Source organism: Erpetoichthys calabaricus, chromosome 5 (genome assembly GCF_900747795.2).
Source record: "Erpetoichthys calabaricus chromosome 5, fErpCal1.3, whole genome shotgun sequence".
NCBI classification, from domain to species: domain Eukaryota; kingdom Metazoa; phylum Chordata; class Cladistia; order Polypteriformes; family Polypteridae; genus Erpetoichthys; species Erpetoichthys calabaricus.
Genome location: NC_041398.2, coordinates 148,352,259 through 148,374,795, shown reverse-complemented (window position 1 = coordinate 148,374,795; position 22,537 = coordinate 148,352,259). Strand labels below are relative to the sequence as shown.

General features: G+C 33.0%; 1 protein-coding gene across 15 annotated transcripts in view; it reads left to right on the top strand.

The window, feature by feature from the left end:
- LOC114651997 (teneurin-3) overlaps positions 1 to 22,537 on the top strand; it is an 898,351-nt gene that overhangs the window by 469,062 nt on the left and 406,752 nt on the right. For 2 of the 15 annotated variants that reach the window (XM_051927726.1, XM_051927723.1), the window contains exon 1: positions 11 to 247. The exons of the other annotated variants lie outside the window; for them this stretch is intronic. The gene's annotated coding sequence lies outside the window, so the exon portion shown is untranslated. Of the gene's footprint in view, positions 1 to 10; positions 248 to 22,537 lie in introns of those variants that run through there. 15 annotated transcript variants of the gene reach the window in all.

Below are 22,537 nucleotides of genomic sequence, written 5' to 3'. Positions count from 1 at the left end.
CCAGCGTGATGCCCAGTTGACCTTGTAACCCAGCCAGGAAAAGCCAAAACTCTTTGGCAGCATGTGCAGTCATTAATATTCCTGTTTGAAAGTGCATGCCTTTTCTGCAGTGTGCTTATGTGTTTGGAATGGGAGGAGGAGGAGACGCTCTGAGCAGTTTAAACCAGCACAGAGGCTACATTAGCATCTGAAGAGAATAGGTGGTCTTATTTAACCCCTCAGGGACCATGTGAAGGATTTACTCAAGGTAAAAGCTCTGCGTTTTGTTTTCCTTGTTTTGTTTTTTTTTTTTCCTGTGCACTTTGTGACAACGGTTTTCCAGACTATCTTAATGTCACAATTGTTTTTTAATGAACCATGGCTGGAAATGGACTTTACCTATAAATCATTTTAATAAGACTCCTCAGAGTGGACATGCATTTTTCTTTCCATTTGTATGTAATGGATCTTTGTAGTGTATGATTCTCTTTTTCCTTTGATGTTCATTTATTATTTTATATATTTTGGAATATATCAGGAAATTGTCAGCAGTGAAAAAACGGTTGTACACAAACATTATAGAATGATCCTGCCACTAGCTCAAAAGCAGTTTTGTTCTTAAGGTTACTAAATAAAGAATTAGGTTAGCCTCATCTAGTTGTTGTTTTTGGAGATAGACTTTAGATGTAATTCCTTGAAATAAATGGTATTTATAAAATGCCAAAGATGTGATGTTCTTTAGGATTTACCTATTGAAGATGATAATGTTTAATACACTATAGTTTTAAACATATTACTATGTTTTCACTTCAGCTGTGTTGACTGTATTTTAAAGAGGTAGTGTAGACTACAACATGTTCCTAAATTCATTTGCACATTTCATAAGAAGCAGAAATATTTCAAAAATTAAAAAAAATAATAAAAAACTTTAAATTTTATTTTCCATTTTGGTGGAAAAAGCAGCACTATGTAGTCTGATATACATTAATTCAAAATAGGTGCATCTTAAGAGCCGTTTTCCTTGAATGGAAATACTTACTGTGCTTGTAATTGGAAGCAGATTGAAACTAGGAATTCTCTGGTATCAAGTTACTCCCAGAAAAACCTTTATTTCTTCAATTTGGTGACTTTCAGGTCAATCATTTGCTGCTTAGGAAAAGACACACAGAAAATCCTTCACTAAGATTGCAATCTAGAAGGTATTTTTTGTCGCAGTCCTCCTAATTTTCAGCACACTTTGGAAAATGATAGGGTGTTTTTTTAAGAAACTGTTATGCTCTTGTGCTTGTAATCTTTGATTATACAGAGTCTATGTACTATGTTAATGTGTCTGGCATATAGTGCACATTAAAGAACATTTAGATTCCCTGGCAGGATTACATTTCAGAATAGGGTTAAAATGTAAACTTTTTTTGTTACTGCATGCAACATCTTGGTTTCATTTTAAAGTTGGAGGACTATTTATGATGCACAATATTTTAGCTGTATATTGAAATGTAAATAAGTTTTTCAAATTGTTGTATAACAGGCCACACTCAACTCTTTGTTCACAATTATCCAGCTGTATACCAGTTTGTTGAGTTAGTGATTTATAGCAGAATCATTCTCAAGTAGTATTGGTGTAAATGTTTGAATTTCACATAAGTGAACAATGTAAAGGTTTGTTTTTCATTACAAATGTGGGAAAATAGCATCTTGCATCCATTTTCTATTTTCTTTCTGCTGATGTACAAAGCAATAAAGAGTTTTTTCTGTCTTTTTTTTTTTTTTTACTGCCATTTTTAGTGTACATCATTAAGTAGCCTGTCAGCTGATTTTTCAAAACCACTCATTCTATGAATGTTCAAGCTAAATTGATTTTAGAAGAATAACGATTCATAATTTAAAAATATAAGGAATGCTGAATTGGACTGGCCTCTTCATTTTCTCTATATAAATGGCATGGAATTGCTTAGCAACAAGAGCTTCCTATTTTGTACAGGAGAGAACGTTGCTGTTGTTTTCCTTTTTTATTTTTCTCTTTTTTTTGTTCTGTTAACTTGGTACAATTTATTAAGTTCCATACTGCAGTATCACTATGACGTTAGTTGAAATCTGATACAGTGTAAAGCAGAAAAAAATACATTTGATTAATAAGAAACATACTGAAGTATTTTACTAACAAGAATCACATTGAGTAGTATTGTAAGTTTGATTTCTTTTAGTAAAGAAAATGTTTTAATGTAATATAAAGCAACTGCATTTGAAGGCTATGCAGTCGTCTCATTTAAAGAGTGAATTATCAGATAAACCTGTAATATACTAAAAGGGTAAGGGGATTGATAGCTTGTTATATACTAGAAGGTTAATTAAAACAATGCTAGACAAGCTCTGTACAACAGGTTTTTATGTGCTTCCATTTGGCCTCTTGAGGAGAAGTAAAGATAAATGTAGGAATTTTCTAGGGGAAAAAAAAAACTTCTTACTCTCTATGAATAATGGCCCTGGAATCAAATGAAATGTCAAAAGTGATAAGACTCGGGATGATTATTGTAGATTTTTCTAGTGTTCCTTGTTTTGACCATGATGATGAATATTTCATATGCTGACATTTAAAGTCTGCAAATAGTTGCCAATAAGCATTTTAGGCCATACTGAATTCATAGATTTGTTGATTTTTATTTTGAGCTTTTAGCCATCAAGTAAGTAGCCCTAAATAACAAAATTGTTACTTTGATTAGAATATGTAAATAGGAATTTTGAAACTTTCACTGAGGTCACCTTGTGACACCGGCTACAACTATGTCAACACCAGGTATGGAATGTCATACCTATGTAGAAGAGGAAAGAAAACTTGTGCTTGCTTCCAAGCTGTTTATTGATTCACTCGACTAATGTCATACTTCTAATTATGAATCCTTTTTTTTCTTTTTTCATTTGTTTCTAACCATCATTTCAGTTCCACAATTCAATTTTTCTTCACTTTCCTCTAAAATAACCTTCTGTTTTGTACTCTTCTGAATGACTACTGCCATTACTGTAAGAACTAGTTAGTTAATTCTGCAGCTGCCGTCAACTTAGTTCTTTTATTTTCCAGTGACTTTGTTAATTTCAGCTAATCCCAGGTTTAGTCATCTGTACAAAGATAACAGTTTTTCTGAGAATCCTAGTTGCACTAAAACTTGCTGTCAGCTTAACAATCAGTAATGAAGTATATGCACAAGTGTGTGTATTAAGAAGATGGTTTTGTATGCACCCTGTGTAAGCGCACATGCATTTATTAAGGGGATGAGAGAAAGTTTTTTTTTTGTGTTGCACACTGTAATGACTTGCTTCTTATTTTAGGTGTCTTCCTACCGGGATAGGGCCTATCTATATAGGGAAATAATGCAAAGTGAATATGAAAATGGTTACATGCATGCCCATTCAACAGGAAACCCATTGGGAAAAATTAGACCAGCACTGGGGTTAAGAATCAAATCAGTAAACATTACTAATATTTGTTTGGTCAGGGGCAGAGTGCAGCTGATGCTTGATATTGTTTATATATATATATATATATTATATATATATATATATATATATATATATATATATATATATATATATATATATATATATATATATATATATGTCCCTTGCATACATTTATTTAATATATTTGAATTCACAGACATTCTTGAGGATAGTTGATATTATATATATATGTCCCTTGCATACATTTAATATATTTGAATTCACAGACATTCTTGAGGATAGTTGATATTTTGGTATATTTTGCAGTGTGCTTGTATGTGTGTTGGTGTGTATTCTTCCATATTTTGATGTTCTGTTCAAGATTGTAAATAGATGGGTATATTTTGTTGACATTCCTTTGACTTAGCATACGGCATTTCATAAATCTGGCATGGCTGAATAATTTTCCATTTCTTTGTTCAAGGATCTCAGTTGTGTATGTTTAGAGAAATAATAAAACAGATCTGATAACAGTAATGTTAAAAGTTATCCTGTAGTTGGACAGGAAGTAGGCCCGGTTAGGTCTTGTGTTCATCTGTTATGTAACATTAGGCTGCTCTGCTGTAATATGCACAATTTAACAGGATTTGTTAATCAGCTGTGGAGGCATTTGGCAAGACCATTAATATTATTGACTGGTGCCAGGCTCACACAGTGTTTAACTTTTCCTGGAGTGAAAGTGTGAACATTTCAGAATCTGAGCAAGGCACAACACTGATAATTTGTATGTCATTATTATACAAGAAAGCTTTTAAAACAGACATTTTTGAGAACAACTTACCATGGGTATGTGATGAAACAGTGGGAAGATGGTACACATTGTAGTTATAAATGTTGAGAGAATGGTAACAAAAAGGTCTTTTTGACAAATTGGACACTTTTCAGGAAAAGCTGCATTGCTTACAAAAGTTATTATTCTGAAGTACGTAATCTTAAAATTCTATTTTACATACTTCATTTGACTTATTCATGCAAATTCAAATCTGGCATTTTTTATCAGGATTGCAAGCTAAAATTAGAATATAAGGAATTTTGGGGACCTTATATTGATTTATTGACTGAAGGAACAAATGAAAGATGCCCCCATGATACAGAAAACAGCTTCTATGAAGGACAAGGTTATCCATTCCTCACTTCATTTTTATATGCATGAGGCTGCTGTAGTTGCTGGGTTGTTGGTAGTTGGAGGAGGGAAAAAGGAAATGAAAACAGCCTGATTAAATCAGAAGACTGTTTTTCTTTTAATCATTTTTTTTCTTGAAGGAGCTATTAGATATGTTAAGAGTGTCGAATTCATTCAGTGAGGCAGTATTTTCTTTGACATCTATCATTATGCTTCAATAGTCGTAAATCGACAGTTGCATGGTTGCAGTTTTCTTGGGGCCATCTCTACATTCCTTTTGTGCATCCTGGGCCCCTTGTGGAAAGACATTGATCTACAGAAGAGCAGGACTGCTGTTGTTATGTTTACTCTTGAAAAGGTTATAACAAGAATGCATTTGCAATGTCTGACAGGTTTAGATGAAAATAAAAAAGAATAACATTCATGTTTTTTTTTTTTTTTAATTTTTTGCTTTTAGTCTTGCTTGTTTTAACTGTACAGCGCTTCGGTCAGTTGTAATGCTGTGTTTTTAAGCGCTTAACAAATAAAAATGGTATGGTATGGTAGAAAGTATGTGAACATTGTTCTCATTCTGTCTTTTTTTCCATATAACATACATAGTCAGCACTTACACAAAACAATTATCAAAATGTGTGTAGAATATGAAGGAATAGGAGTGACCGCTTGCATGTTCAACAACTAACCTAATTACTATCACTGTGGAGTTTGCTCATTCTATTTATGTGTTCGTATGTGTGTATGTTTTAATCCAGTTTTCAACAACTGCTGACTCTGCTATCACATTATGACCGAGTGTTGCATGTAATAGACTGAAGTCCCATCAAAAGTTGGTTCCTGAATTGCACCTAGTGCTTCTTGATACCCTGTAATGAAAGTTTGACTTTAAATCACATATGGGTGGATGGATAGGCAGACAGACGCTGTCTGATACAGCTGTAAAGCAGGGCTTTACCCCATGAATGGTTTTGGTATATACCTATTGTCTTGTGCAGCATGTTATTTATATAAGACTGTGGACAGTGACCAGTTTTGTCTCTGGTGGCTGATCAAAATCAGTTGATCTGTCACATTTAGACGCATTTTAAACAGCACAACTCTTTGAAATGCTGATGTGCCTTGTATACTCAAGGCCCTTGGTAAAGCATGTTCTCCTTATTATGTAAACAAGCAGTCTTTCACAGGCATTACTGGAGACACCAAAATGCACTTTTCTTTGCTTCAAACACTGCTGTCCACACAATGGAGCCTTTATTGACTTAAGACAACTTGAGTGACCCAGCAAAACTGCAGTCTTCAGTCCAAGAGACATTTTCATGTGAAATAAACACAGAGTGCAAACATTGATAACATACTGGCCCTTGTGTAAAATACCTACTTGGCTGTACTTTCACACATAGTAATGGAATTACAAGTCATACCTTCAGTTATGAGTGCGTAAGAAGCAGTGGTTACCTGTTTGTGCCACTAGTTTCATCAGTTATCTTGTACTTGTGCATAAGGTAGTATGAAGACAAGTCTTTACTTTGTTTTTTCTAGTTATATATTTCTTTATTGCTTTCTTATAAATTTGATTACAAAATCAGTTTTTGGTTCAATCAGAGTAGATTTATCTCTTCATTTTGAATGACTGTTTTAGCTATGTTTTCTTTCTAAATATCAAGTGTGTATGTGTGTCAAGTGTCTATGTAATGTTTCTCATAAAAAATATAAGCTTATATTAAATATACAGTGTACTGTTTTATGATTTAAGAATATACCAAAACCACCATCTAACTAAAAACAAAGAAACTTAGTCTATATGTCTTTGTTTTGGCTTCAGTTTTTACATGTTAGTTGTTTGTCCATCTATCAATGTATCCAACCCACTTAATCCATTATAAAGTCATGAGGCACCAAAGCTTATCCTGGCTGCACTGGTCACATGGCAGGAACCAAGCCAATTCATTACATGGCATATGTATAAGTAGTACTCCATCATATGGGCCAGTGTAGAGTCTGTGTAGTAAATATAATCTGGTGGTCAGACCAAGATATATCTTTAAAATACTTGGTGTTACCTGTAAAAGTGACAGTCTCACTTGCTATCATTTAAATAGCTACAGATAAAATCAATGTACAGTATGATAAATTTTGTGGTTAGTAAAAGAGCACTACAGTAGTAAACAGATACTCACTTTAAGATAAACTACACAGGTTGTGTCATATAACCTCAGAGACAATGACAGAGTAGAATCCTTAGTGCAGTACAAGTTGGTAAGCCAGAGAATAATGGCCTTATACCAGCTAGCATGCCATGGAAAATGTGGAAGATGCATCAAAAATATAAACAACATGAATGGGTTATTTAGGGTCATTCACTTATACAATTCATATATTTAAAGAAAGACAGGCCTTTGCTTTAAATGGTTACTGCTTTTGTGTTCACAACACTTATGAAATCTCTCAAATTGTCTATATTGTTCTTTTTTTTTCTTTGTGACTTTGTTTCAGGATTTTTTTCACATTTTGCTAGATTTCATTCTACTATAAAACCATTGTTTTTGCATGTGGCTTCTTTTACATTTAATTGTATCATTGCAATTTATTGGTATGTCATTTAAAAATTATGGATTATTGATCATGTCTGAACTTTATGTTAATTTTGATTCTCTCTGTCAATTTCCTAAACCCATTGTTTCCAGTTCTGTGTCAAGCAGAGCCACAGCCAACTTGGCAGTAAGAGGTACAACACAGGACCCAATCTTGGACATCACTGGGTACATTCAAAACATGTCCCCACATAGTTACTCACAGAGGGCTAATTTACAGTTAACAGCTAAAATAATCTATATGGGTGGTGTACCTCATGAGCAGAATATGCAAACATAACAAACACCAACCAAGCCCAAACCTGAAGCCAAGTCTCTGAAGTTGTTACAACAACACAATCAACTGAGTCACCCTAGTTTTCTTTTTAAATAATGAAAACACTATTTCTGAAGTCAGACAAAAATGTGCTTACTGATTGTGTAAAAAATACTGATGTTAAATTTTCACTGCAATTCTAATAGAAATAACATAACGGAGCTGAGAAATTGTTTGGTGTATAAGTGTACCGTCTCTTATACGTATTAAAGATTACAACAGAAGTATAAATCTCAACACACAGTACAAAGTATTACTGTAACAATATATTCAAGTACACGTTTTTGAACTAGAAAATCTGCTCAGGATCATCATGGGAAAGGCGCTATATAAATAAAATGTATTATATATATATATATATATCATTTTTTTTTGGAGTTGTCGTTGGCAGTTTACAATTCAAATCCTGAAGTTACTTTTGCAATGCTAGGTCTCCCCATGTGTGATTTACCTTAAAATCCTCATGAGGAGCAATTGAGCATTCAACCTCATAATATTAGAAACAAAAATTGGTATGTATAAAAACGGATGAAAAAAATCAGTTCTTTGTTGAATCACTTCAGAAAGGGTATATATCCTACTCAGACCAGCAGCCCATATATTATTTATACCACTATAATCACATTATAAAAAGAAGAGAATATATTCATGAATATTTTTTCATGAAATAATTTTTTTTCACGTGATAGTTGCCATCTGCTTTGTTCAATTCTAGTGATTCTCCATTGGAATATTTGTATAATTTATTAATCAGGCAATTTCTTTTTTTTGAGCTTGTAAGTAAACTGCACAACTAGCAACTGTTATCGAGGAATATTACGGATATAAATTTAATGTTCGTCATACTATAATTCATGTAAACAGAATCAGTAATTTAGGATAGCTTAATGTAAATTGTGGTTTCTCATGAATTTAACTATTTGACTACTATTATTATTATTTCTTTATTTTATTGTATATTGTGTTGATCTTTATCTGTTACAGTAGATGTCATCTTGGAATTTTCAAAGTGGTTTATTATAAAAGTTATTATGAAATGTTATTATGTAAAGCATTCGTAATGTTTCAGTCTGAATTATGCAGTAAACAGTCAGCACACCACAAACACTATAGAGTCTGTATTTCAGAACACTCATGTAAGCAACAATAATAATAATAATAATATGGAAAATTAAATACAAAAATATCTACACTTTCGCCGAGCAAAAATGAATCTGGTGAAGAAAACTATGAAATGTTTTGCATTGATGAAAGTGAAAGTATCTAAATATCTGAAAATTTCTAAAGTGAACTGTGTGTGTGCACTGCTCAGTGAAACAATCTAATTCTGAACTCTAATCAGCAATTAAAGGACCAGGCTTCAAATATTCTAATGTTAATTTGATAAGATTCTCTGTCATTGTTTCATTATATGTTTGTGGAAAACAAACATTGACAAGCATTTTAACCAAAAACATATCTAATGATATAGATGAAGCTGTTGTAATAAATTTAAAAAAATAAATATTTTAAAAGAAGAATTTCTGTGTATTTTATTGATCTTTATGATATATTAATAAAAGAAGAAGGGGGATGCAGGAAATTGCAGTTTATCCTTTTTAATTAAGTTAAAAACCATGGAATGAAATTTCTAAATACGAATGAACAGAAGAAGCAAAGAGAAGCTGGAAACCAAAACCTACTATTAATGTATAGACTATATGCTATAGTATATTTTCTGTTAGTGTAAAATGTAAGAAAAATAGTCTGGTCAGTTAATACAGTCATTCTGTATCATTTAAGTTTAATTACTTAAATTTCAGACTCTAAATAGTCATTTCATTTTATATAACTAATATTTTAGTACACTCTAAAGACAGTCAGATGAATTAAAATTAAATTACTCATCCTCCCATTTGCTTAATCCAATTCAGGGTTACAGACAAATGAATTAAAATACAACTTTTAGTTTATCTGACCTCTGTCTTGTCCATCAGTTCTGCACATTTGACAGGGATGCTTTTTATTTTCTAAAATATCACGTTACACTAAAGTTAAACAAAAAAATAATAATAATATGCACTGTGGCAATAGGCTGTTGTATACAAGTAACAGTATGCATGCTTTAAGAGAAGTAGACTTTTGTATTCCTGTCATTACTTTTATTTTGCTAAAATTAAAATGCCTTAAGAAAACAGATCTTGCTAACACCAGTATTTTGGAAAAAGGGTGAAGGTAGACATCATAATATATTTATTTCTGATTACCTATGTGTTTATCTGTCATCAGCTAATGTTTTTATTTTTATTGTAAGATTAGAGTGAGCTATCTTAATCATGACATTCATAGAATGGTTGCATTTTTTCTTACCTTTGTACATTTGCTATATAGCATCTGTCACTACGTATTCCTCTATCTCTTTGCAGCCAGCATTAAATATATGACCTTCATAAAGGAGAAATAAAAATGATTTGGCTACTTTATGACATCTCTTCTCCCAGTCTACTTTATCATGTATAATGTCTAGAATTACTAATTACAGTCCCTCTCGTGTTCCTTTTTTTCAATCAACCTCCCCCTAATTGTAATTAATCAGCATAACCATGAGAACAAAGAATTCTTTTCACCAGCAGCTCATGTTGATTGTGAATTTTAACACTGCACTTTAAAAGGGTCAACAACGGGACTTGCAGGATTCTCAGCAAGAAGAGTTGCAGTTACCATTAAAAAAATCTGTTTTGTTATGATGATTCACAAAAGTAATTACTTTCCAGAAGTTAACAATAATATATATGTAACAGGAAAAAAAAATCTTGCAGTTTTGTGGCTTTATTTGAGAATGAAAAAAGAATCTGTAAAAATCGGTTAAATGAAAACAGTGGAGGGACACAGAGTAAATATTTCACTTTATGCTTAGTTACATTAGAAAAATCTCTTTACAATATATGGCTACATTTTGTTTTTAAGAAATGCTATTTTCTTACTGCTTGAATGGCTGCAATGAACATTTATTTCATTGAGCTGAATACTTCAAGAAATTATTTCCTGTATTATAGTGTGTGAGGAAAAGACATTGCATTTGTTGGATCAGACCAATATTTTAAAAATAAAAATGTTATTTTTTCCCCCCCACACACCTACATAAACACAGACATACACAATTGTCTCGAGCAGTGCAATATGCATACAAAACTGTTTCTCTACAATAAGTGAACCCCAGTGCGTTCCTGTCCAATTTCCCCTCACAGGACCTGTCATAGATTACTGATTACACCCGTGTCTGCAGTACTTTCACTGTGCTCTGTCTAATTGTAATTAATCAGCACTAAGCTCAAGAATTGGTTATGGAGAAGGGGTTTTGATCCCCATATGATAGCTTGTTTCAATTAGTTAAAAAAATATTGTTGGTCAGAATTTATCCTGTGATTTGTCAGAGTTAACATAAGAGGGGTATGCAGACACTATATAATTAAGTTACTAACTAGTGTCCACTATTAAAAAAAAATAATAAAGGTATCGTGAAAAGCAAAAATAATTTGGTTGCTATTAATGTCTCTTTTGATGAGGCTGATAAAGAATCACAAACAGTTTCCATGGTTACTTCATTTTAAAAAAGTGCACTCTAAAGACACATAACCAGTACTTTTATTGATTTTAAAACACCTTAGGATTTGTTTATCGTCATCAGACCTATTAATCCTGAATTTCAACAAGATCATGTAAGATTCAACATGTTTAATATGCCAGGGTTGCAGCTTTTGACACTGTTCCTTCGGTTTTCAATATTTCAATTTTTAATTAATTCTCTTTAGTGAAAATGAAAAGGGGAAAAAAAACTTTTCTTTTAAATTGAGTCTGCATAGTAAGTAGTTAGTAATGTATTATCACAATGTAACGGACAAACCTGTATTATTGCAAAGCTTAAAAAAATAGCACCCTTCCCACTGAAGTAAATATTTCTTTGAATCTGTGAGTGAACTGTACTCCGTTTTAAGATTTACAAGGTTACATATGAACTGTTTAATAATAATAGTATGGTTCACTTATACCTGCAGTAAATGGAAGATGCAGTGGTGCGACATTTCCTTGGTGAGAAGTAAAATGAACATAAAGGTTAGATAAACTACATTCAAATGTTATTTCAGCTGGCTATTCTCTGAAATCAGATAATGCTTTATCTCTTGGTTTATTTTAATTTTAGTGTTCAAAAGACTTTTCTTTGTACACTTACTTGCCAGACTTCACAGTATTAGATAAACTGTCCTCAAGAGCCATATAACAAAAACGTCAAACAGCAGGTTGTGTTAGGAGATGAGGAGTTAAACGGCAGGTGTTAAAGCTTGTCTGGAAGCAGTATTTTTTTTGCATGACATTTCTCATACTAGTAACTGATTATTTGACTGTTTTGGTACTTGGTGTTGGAAAATTAAAGCAGAAAATACTTTGATCATTTCCAAGCTATGCAGATGAAAGTAATATTAGGGCTATTTATTATATGCTGTGTATGTTTAGGTCATATTTAGTGATTTGCTGTGTTAACAATTTGTAATTTTTTTTTATCATTTTTTATTAGTGTGTACTAATTAACTTGAAAGCATATAAATCATGCAGTTTAAATGACTGAATATAGCATAATGTTCTAGGATTTTTTTCTGAGGATAAGCAAATGTCATTCAACTAATTTACTGCATCAGGAACAAATATACTGTTATATATTCAGTATGCTGTAAATTATTGCACTACCATATTTAATATTATTGTTATATTTTTCTGTCTCAAGAAGTGTTTAGATCTCGGCATATTTTGATTGACATATCAAATAAGAGACAGCAGGTAGAACAAGTGAAGCTGGCAGCAACACCAGCAATACTGTCTTCTTTCTTTTACTAAAAAAGAGAGAGAACTGCCTATTTCAATTGGTGGTCAAGAAAAGTGATAACAAATAATTCAAGGAAATGTTTGACTTATTTTAATGCATTTATTGGAATACTGAAATTTACATTACAGTAATACTGTACAAATAAGGATTGCCAAATATATGATGGATGAAGCATTACAGCATATCTTTTAAATATTTTCTTTTTTATTTTGGCCATAATTCATTTTATAAATTAGTCTCCTCCTGACATTAAAGATGTGCATCCTATTAAGTACGTCAGTATGTTAGTAGTCACAACACACTTTATGTATTTCATTTTTATTTCAGCTTTTCTGACAATATATATGTTTGTACTACAAACATTCAGTCAATACTAGGGTATCTAGAGTTTTCTTTTGAATTCTTCTTAGCTTGAAAAAAAGGTGTTTGGGTTCTGTCAGGAGGATTTGCTTCTACATATTAAATCATCTAGCCTTTCTCTTGGTGTAAGTATGAGGGTTTTTGCAATTTGTGTTTTATTAATAATAAAGCAAGAAGAAGAAATATTCCTTTATTAAACTGAGATGAGGCCATTCTTATGGGTGCATTTAAGGAGCGCTTCTTGCCAAATCGCCCTTCACGCTCCCACCGCTAATTTGTGTGTAGGAGTGAATTGTTATCATTGGGTTTCTCAGTAATGCATAAACTAATGTCAACACGCCCAGCAGAACTATGCCAGTTGAACCTTTTTGTTCTTGTCGCATTTTTGATTAACCCTTTTTTTGTCATTGTTTTTTTTTTTTTTTTTGTAGCTTTGACCATGTTTCAACCATTTTTGAGTGATTATTGCAGGATTATCATTTTTTTTCATATAAATGAAAGTAGGTTGAGCTTTTGTGGGTACTGCAATTCAGACATCTAGGTAAAATTAGTTTTAAGCTTTTAGTGCTCTTTCAATCTGACTAACCTCCCCCTCCTACACTCATAATTGGTTTAAAAGAGTGAGGGGCCATTCTTTAATAATTGCTCAATTTTCTACTTTGTTTTTAAAAGATACATGAGTGGCACTTGGAATAGAATGTGATTAAGTGACCTCCTCTGAATGAATAAATGCAATCATCTTAAGGGACATAAGGAAGTCAAAGGAAAACTTCAAAGTATGCCTAACATCACTGTTGTAGTCTTATAGCAGAATATAACATAAACGTCTAATTTCAGATGGAAGCATTCAGGACTTTAATTGGTCATTTTAATGAAATTAATATTTTTTGTGCTTTTTAAAAAAAATTAAAGAAAAATGGTGTAGGTCAAAGGCATTTTTTTACACCTCATTGTGTAAATAATTCTGTGTCCTAACATGTAACTTACCGTTTATTAATTGCTGTTTTGTCCCAGGCAAAATTCCTCTTCCTTTCTGAAAATATTTGGCCAACAGTTGCATGCTGCTCTTCTTGTTTTTAGTATTTATTATTTTAGACAAGGAAAATATTGAATTGTTTTAATGTTGGGCACATGCATTGATCCAATTGTCTTTTTTTCTTTCTTGGAAGATATTCCGTTCTTTGTATATAGCAAATGCATCAATAGCTCTCAGTTTAACATAAGGCTAGCTGATATTAGAGTGAGTCTGAAACCATAATTATAGTAATTTATTCTGATCTGAAAGATTATCAAAAAGATGCATTTGTGCAGCAATTGGAAGGTGATGGAAAGCAGCCTTGTGTGTTAATTATTTACAAGGTTTCTGGGTAGCACCACAGAGGTACTGTCCTGGAGCTAGGCTATCACATTGGTAGTTTGCTTTCTGGGGTTTAGGATATGATAGGAAAGTTAAAAATCTCAGTTAAAAAAAATGAAATCACTGTCAGCTGGACCAAGACGACCTTGTGTTGCATTATGATTTTTTTTCAAGCGTAAAAGAAAAATTGGAATTAATTTTACATTAGGGATTTTTTTCCCTTCAAACTGACAATCAAATGAGCCTTTTCAGTGAAAGACTCAGAAGTGGATAAACCAGAAGACATCTGAGTAGTCCTTAATCTTGGGTGACTGCCTTCAACTTCTAGGCAGTATCGGTGGGAATTTAAAACAACAAAATGGGAATACTTTCTCAAAGCAGTCTTTTGGTCCTGCATTTCTCAAAGCCTTTGGATGACTGTGAGAAAAACACCGAACGTGGGCTTCTGTGAAACTCCAGCAACAAAAGCGAGATTTCAGTGGCTCAAGTCCCAACTGCCAGATTTTTAGGTAATTGCTGGAAAGTGATCACTATGTAGAAAATGAAGTTTGTGTTTGAAAAGAAGTTATGATTTGTGCAATGGGGGGTTGGGAAGAGGACTGTAAAGCATTTTGCAATGATACTTGACCCAATACAAAAGACACTGTCTCTCTTTTGAAGCTGAGCCGAGTTGTTATGTAGCGGTCCTTTGGTTTATTCACTTTCATCAGCATCCCAGGTGATGAAGTACTAGTTTTGTCTCCTTGAAAGAAAGAATTGTATTTGTGAATAAGATCTGGAAACATTTGCATTATGTTTATTTTAAAAGATAAACTGAAACCAAGAATGACTATTATACTATTTCAGGTCAACCTTAACTCTGACAGTGACCACAACACTAAAACCTGTGGGCACCTTAAACAGTACAATTACTGTAATCGAGGAGAAATGATCAGGTACAAGCAGTGTTTTGAAAGTGCTCAAAGAGAAGGAAAAGGAATTCATATATTTAAGATGCTGCCTATTTCCTGACATACTGTATAGTGGAGATGATTTTAAGCTGCAGCAAAACCTCCACTTCTCTAGATTTTGTATTGATGTTTGCAAATAGTGTTCCAGACAGCATGTACTGTACAGAGTGTTATTGTAAACACAGTTTGATATAATATTTTCTGCTGCTAGGCTCTCTTCACAGTGTACTGATGTATCTTTTATGATTTGCAATATCATTTATGGAACAAATGCGCTTCTTTATAAGAAAGCAATGGTTTTCATTTGCCATACTTTATAGGAAAGGATGTGATTTCCACAATAATAAATATAATATAGCTGCCTGACTGGGTGCTTAGATGCATTTTGTACTGTGGAGGATATGCTGCATTGGCTTATTGGCATTTAATTATGCTTATGTGAAAACACCATGTACACAGTAGATTTTTTTTTTTTTAATCTTTTCCCCTACTAAAAATGGCAAGGCTTTTCTTAGCTATTATGTGCTGTTGATGCTCATACTACCGTGTATTACTGTTAATGTCCAAAACACAGAAGGCCTGGCCCGCTGCTATTTCAGCCACACTTGCCACTAGTGCCCTGTAAAGCAATGCGGGCCTGTAACCAGTTAACATGGTTCATCATGGTAACTCTGGGGACAAGGCTGTCAGATGACATCCACCGTGGACCACTCCAGGCCTTAATTTGTGCTGGGTTAACTGTTGTGGCCAGCATCTTAAGGTCATAGCTTCCATTTCAACAATAGTATATGCCTACTATGAAACCACACAGTGGATGGAACATTACCTTAAAATCTCCATGGTCGTTTTAGGACTGCAATGTCTTACCAGTTTATACTTTTATAAAATTAGGTCATGCTGCTATATTAGGACAGTTAACTACTTGTGACATGTATGAATGATATGATCAGATACCTGCTTTAGATATTGCTGAAAACAAATGGAATTTTAATAGCCTTTACCTCATAGAGTGCAACAGTAGAGATTGAAGATGCGAGGCAGCATGCAAACCAAGAGCCCATTAAATATATTTTTATGTTAGAAATCATACATGGATAATTGTTAAGGTCTGCCTACAACACGATTTTAGCTGTTTTGAGTATGTTAACAAATATCTGTTTGGGTTTTGCATCTTCGCCAGACTGTTAAAAGTCCAACATTTTAAACATAAAATGCAGGCTTCTTCATTGGTTACTTGAATATGATTTAAAAGAATTCAGTGTTCACATTTACTTATGGTAACAGAAGATACTCACGAATGCGCGCCGCCAAGCACCGCGTGCGCAGTCTTTGCTACTGTGTCATTTACTGAATTCTCAACGTGGGCCCGACTCGAGTCGACGTGGATCGGTCTGGGAACCGACGGAAAGGCTTAATATTATTGAGAATCCGTCCGCCCTTCCGTTCATTTCCTTAATCCTCTCGATGCATTTGAGAGTCGCCGCGTGCAGGAGCGTATACTCTTTCGACCAAGATGCACGTTCTCGCCTGCTTTCTCCTGAAGGCACGTAGAGCTTTATGAAAAGTGCACCACGTCTTGCTGCCTCAGTGAATTGTGCTCTCGAGTTTTACTTAATTTTTATTTTGCTTTATTTTCACATCAAAGATCAAGTAAATTTATCAGTGTTTACTTTTTAAATGATTGTACAAATAAAGGCAAATACTATTAATTTTATTTTAATCGCACTTTTTGCTACAGTAACCACATCGCGTTTCCAAAACTATTGAAGGCTTAAGCATTTATTTTTACTTTCTTTTATGCACATTGGAATCTCGCAATTATTAAACTTTTAACACTGTCTCTGGGGCCAAAAAGATATTCAGGCAAATTTCCATCTCCTATGAGCTCCAGTTCCGTTCAGATTCAATAAATTGTATCAGGTTGTAAAATTTGTGTATATATATAAATATATATGTATATAATATGTTTTTTTACTCATGGTTTTTTCCCCAGACGCCTTCAGACGATGATTTAACTGCACACGGGTTAAAGCTTAGTGCAGACTATTTAACATGCGAGGAGAGTTTTTAAATTAAGGACTCTACCGTACATTCTTTATACTGCAAATGTTTTTGAAGTTTAACCTCAACGTACTTTCACCAGACCTGCCTCCATTTATCCATCAGCCCAGAGCTGAGACAACTGAGACGTTTAATATAAAACCTGCAGGCAGTAAATAAGTAATTAAAGAGTAAACACAAAACATAAGAAAGAAAACAAAGCACTGTTCTATTAAAACAATAAAAATAACTTCCAACATATAAGTTATTCATAGTTTTAAGTGCTAAAACTGCGCTTGCAGCTGCACCTTCAACGTTTATAAACAAGCATCAGGAAATACCTAACAATAGGACGATAATTAAATGGCAGTCTGAATCCTTTGTGTGAATGTATTGGAAATTTGTAAAGTAGAAGCATTGGTAGAAAAAGCAGTGATCAGATTGCTGCTGTCTTGAAAACAACGTAAAATTTAGAACAATATGTAATATGCTTGTACATGACAAATGCTTTCATTTTAGTATATTAGTATATAAATGGTTTTTATATGTTGATGATACTCAATCATAGGTGTGTTTGACAGGAAAAATAACTATGATAATGCATGAGATTTTAAGTATATAACTGTAAAATTTTGTTGATTGAGGCTTTTGATTATACATCTAGCGACTCATTTCTCCATCCATTTTTGGAACCAAAATTTCCAATCACTGGGTTTGTAAATCAGAAAATGCATGCACAGTAGGAAACTTTTTACTTAATTTATCCAAAATATTTACATGTATTTAAGACACATATACTATAGGTACCACGTTAGCTAAGTTATTCTGCAATTATAAGGAAATCCAATATCTTAATAAAATCAAATTTTGGAAAAAATATTTTAGATCATATTACAAAGCAATTGAACATAATATACCTCTTTCTTTGCTTAGTAGTAAGAGATGTGCACAAAGCAAGAATTCTTTTATTATCTTCTTACCCTAAGTTAGCCTTATTAAGCATTACTGATTAACATTTACAAAGGCAAGACATGCAGAGCATTTTAATCAAGAATATCTAAGAAACAATAAATCCTTTTGACTGTCATTTCACCATTTGTTGGGAGAGATGCAGGACTTTGTGTAGTGAAAATGACCATGACTGTTACACTGTTATGTTTGATTGCTGCCTTTCTGCACTCGGCATGTCAGGTATACAGAGAGACACTTGCTTACTGAAAGCCTTGTGTTTATATATAAAAAAAAAAAAAAATTGTGATACTGTAGCAGCTGCTCATTTTGGTAAGGCTACAGCTCTGATGCCCAGGTATTCCTGTTTCAGTTGAGGTGACTGCAGTGTTTGTTTATTGGTCTGCATGGTGAGTTTTTAGAGGAAGTCCATCTTTTAAGTTTTGGTATATTTGAAGACTAAATCAAGCAAATATCCTAAATCGTGTACCAATTTTTTTTTTCGTGCTTTATTTTTTTTCTTTAAAAACTATTGAACAGTGTGTATGAGGTTGCCCATCACAAAATCAAGAATACTATAGATACCTTGTATTTTAAGCTTGAGGTATATTGGTGAATATTGCAAGGGTAATACATGCAGGAAATTTAATAACATTTTCATTTTAGACTTTTGAGTATGAAATAGAGAATTGTGCTATATCAATAATAAAGGAAGAGAAAATGTCTCAAGGTGTGCTACATGGCACTGGTATCCATCTGCCGGTGAGGCTTCTTTGGTAAGCTGGTGACAATGTCCATGTGACATCAAAAAGTGTTGTGGAAGCTCAGGGAGAGCTTTTGTATGCAAACATGGGTAATGGTAAATTGTGACAAAACGCGATTAACTTGTGCATAAAAAAAAAAATTAATGGATTGAATCGAGTAATTCTAACCTTGATATAAGACTGTACATCATATATTGAAGGTAGTCTATGATCTTCCCATGGATAAAATGTCATTTTCATTTACTTTTAATATAGGAATATTGTCATTAGACTTCCTTATCTCACTTGTAGACCAAGACAAAACATACCCACAGTACACAGGAGGTAGATATGACATAATGTTCAGAGTGGTCATGAGAATAAAGATTCTGGTGTCTTAGTAAAATTTATGTCCCAGTAGTTAGTATTTATAATATATTCAGAAAATTATAAAGTATAGATAATAATTTCTTCAAAGCATGGAAATCAAGAGTGTCACTGCAATCACTGGAGTTATTTTCCCACCAAAATTAAAACAAGTGAAGAGAAGGAGTCCATCAGTTTCAATGGTAGTGACAGTGAAGATCTATAATTCTCCTTACTTAAAGAAAAAGCTCAGGAAATTTTATGTGTATTAAGAAAAAAATATTTATGCACACAAACAGTGAAGCTCTAAAAACTCTAAAAACCCTTATTTCTGATAAGCTTTTTATATAACTCAGCTTAGTGGAAGACAATCGCTTGTAAAATGTTTGACTTTTTGTAATGGGGTGGGGTTGTTGGGGTGGAGTTTGGGGGGAAGGTTTCCCCTACCCTGTATAACCATGCACATAAGAAATTCTTTATTGCAGCTGTAGTTTTAAATGACAGGTGGAAAAAGCTGGCACAATAGCATGCTTGGGGTAGATGGATGTTGTTCTTGCAGGTGGGGCTGCACTGAGACATTTTCAAAATCAAATATATTTTCATCATTCACTTTTTTCACATGTAAGTTGCATGGTAACTTTAACTCTCATTGTAATATTTTATGGAGCTGAGTGATACATATACCAATACACTTCTAAAGTATTATATACAGTAGCTTTTTGAGAGTGCCTATACACAGTACATTATTTTCTTTTGCTGCAGTAGCGAGTGACCTAATTTCAAAAGCAATCTGTGTTATACATTTATTTAACATGATGTATTGGCAAGCAGTAAAAAGTAACAATGTTGTTTGTGTACCCTGATCACAAGGTTTATTTTATCTTTGTGTGTTTACTCTGCGTTTGTGTGTGTGTGTTTTTTTTTTTGTTTTGTTTTTTTTTTAATCATCTGTGCAGTGTTTTCAGGCAGTGTTATTTAAGTGCTTGCCTCTGACAGTTTTACTTGAATGAGAAAGTGTGTTAATTTATTTTATCATCATAAAAGGAAAAGCTTATGTAGTGTCCTTTGCCCAGGCTATTTTTGTACTACCATGCATTTTATTTTGTGCCCAATAGAAGTTGCCAAGTCAGAGATGTTATAAAATTATTCACTAATTTCTGAATTAAAAAAAAATCTTGACATTGTAAAATGGAAGAAAGTCTAAACAAACTTAAAGATAATTAGTACATGTTGACGTTACTGTTATACTTTGTTTGAAGAGTTTATTTAGTTTACTGTGTAGTTATTTTTTAATACAGAGTTCTGAACAGAACTGCTACAGTTCTGATAATGAAGTATAGTACAATGAATTATAGTCAACAACATAAGTACTGTAAGTGTAGGAGGAAAAGATACATGCCAAGTAGCAAGAAAGTAATGTAGTCCAATAAAGTACAATTGTTTTTTGTCAATAATATATTGCAAAGATTAAACTGTTTGAGTTTATGATTAGGTGCAAAATATACATGTTGGAAAAGTACAATATAGATGATCTCAGTTACAGCTTGTTACCTCATGGATTGGATTTTTTGTTTAGCAAAGTTTATCATTTTTTTTAGAATAACTGAGTTGAAAGATTGGTTTCTTAATCATTTTTTATGCAAAATGATTCTGCTTTAGTTTTGAATATTACATTATTTAAAAACAAATCGAGACTATAGTTTATAACTCTACTTTTATACTGGCAGTAAGTTTGTACTGTTTTTTTCCTAGCCCTATTCCTTTGAAGTCTTGAATTTTGTAGGTTGCAATTTAAAATCTGCAGGCCTTTTTTTTATAACTGCAGTACATTAGATGGTCAAATGCATATTTATTTTAAAAAGTGGGTCCTTGTGCCAATGGCTTGAGCTGTCTTTTGGATTTTGTGGCACCTATAACACTTTAGGAGTCAATTATGTCCCCTTTGAGAATCAAATGGCATGACATTTAAACCTAAAGCCATCTGCTTCTGGCCGCTGAATGGTACTCATTCTGTGGCCAAGGTGTTTTAACCTATTATAGAAGTGAACATTTCAGTTAGGTTTTTTTTTTTTGCAATATTTTGTGTATGTAATTTTAAACTTGTTCAAATTTTCATGATTTTAGGATGAACTATTTTGTTTATGTGTAATTAATTATCCGCCATCATCAACCTCTCCATGAAATAGTGTTAGCTGAAGACAAATGCAAATACACAAGAATCTGACATTGATGTCTAATTAACATTTACTTAATCATCTTTAAATCTCACATATATCCAAAGACTGGGGATTGTTTTCTTTTGTTGTTTTCCACTGTCTTTAAGAAGCTATTTTGTCGTCTTTATCTTCTATCCTTAAAGCATAGTTATCTAATAAATCATTTTTCATACATAATGTTGTTGCAGGTGACCCTTTAGAAAAATGGCATCATTAATATTCAGGAGAGCAATGACTCCTCTAAACATACTACCCTTAATTATGAGAGTCCTGTCAAAAAAAGTTTAGCAGCTCTCATCTTGTCAGGTCTTTTTTCAGATGCTCTCATTAGTACAGAGAAGGTTAAATTTGAATCATTGCACTTTACATTAATGCTGGCTGACCTATTTTCACATCAACTAAACAACTCAAGCAAGGGAAGGAAAAAATGTTTTGCTTAGAAAACAGCTTTATGCTGACTCACACCCACCCAAAACACCAGCAAATGCAAGTATCTGGTGTTAATTGTACATCAGAACAACAAGAAAAAGTGAATACCACATCAAAAGTCTCTTTTGTCTTTTGACCAAATATTACCCTAATGCCTACATATATAGCATGTGTGAGTTCAGAATTTTTAATGTTGAAAGACTCTGGAGCCATGTAGACTGATGAAGCCCACAAGAATCGTAGGACATGTGTGGATTTAAACATGCATAATAAAGGAGATGTGGTGTTTGCTTTGAAGTACATTTTGTTGTAGATTTGTCATGTTCATGAGGTATGCAGTCATTCATAGTACCAGGTTATTGTATTCACAGTGGGTTCTTATCAATAAAACAGAAAATATTGATAAAGCACAAGAAAGTTAAAAATTGCCATTGAGGGTTTGTTATGGTACGTGTGTCTTTCTTACTTAAATTGCAAAACTGTCAATATACTGTAGTAATAAATATTCTTAAGTGTTTTTTTCTCTTTTACCGTTATATTTTCTACCAGTATACTGTGCAGTTGGATTTATTTACAACCACAATTTGTTGTTGAGGGAATCTAATATTTGCATTGTTTTGTCAGGAACAACTGTAAAATATTTAAGATCCACCAGAAAAAGGATTGTAAATACAAGTACAGCTATGTATTATTTGATATAGTCTTCAAGTTATGTACATCACACAGATGTGACTGATGGGGTTGGAATCCTCTGTGCCTCACTTAGTAT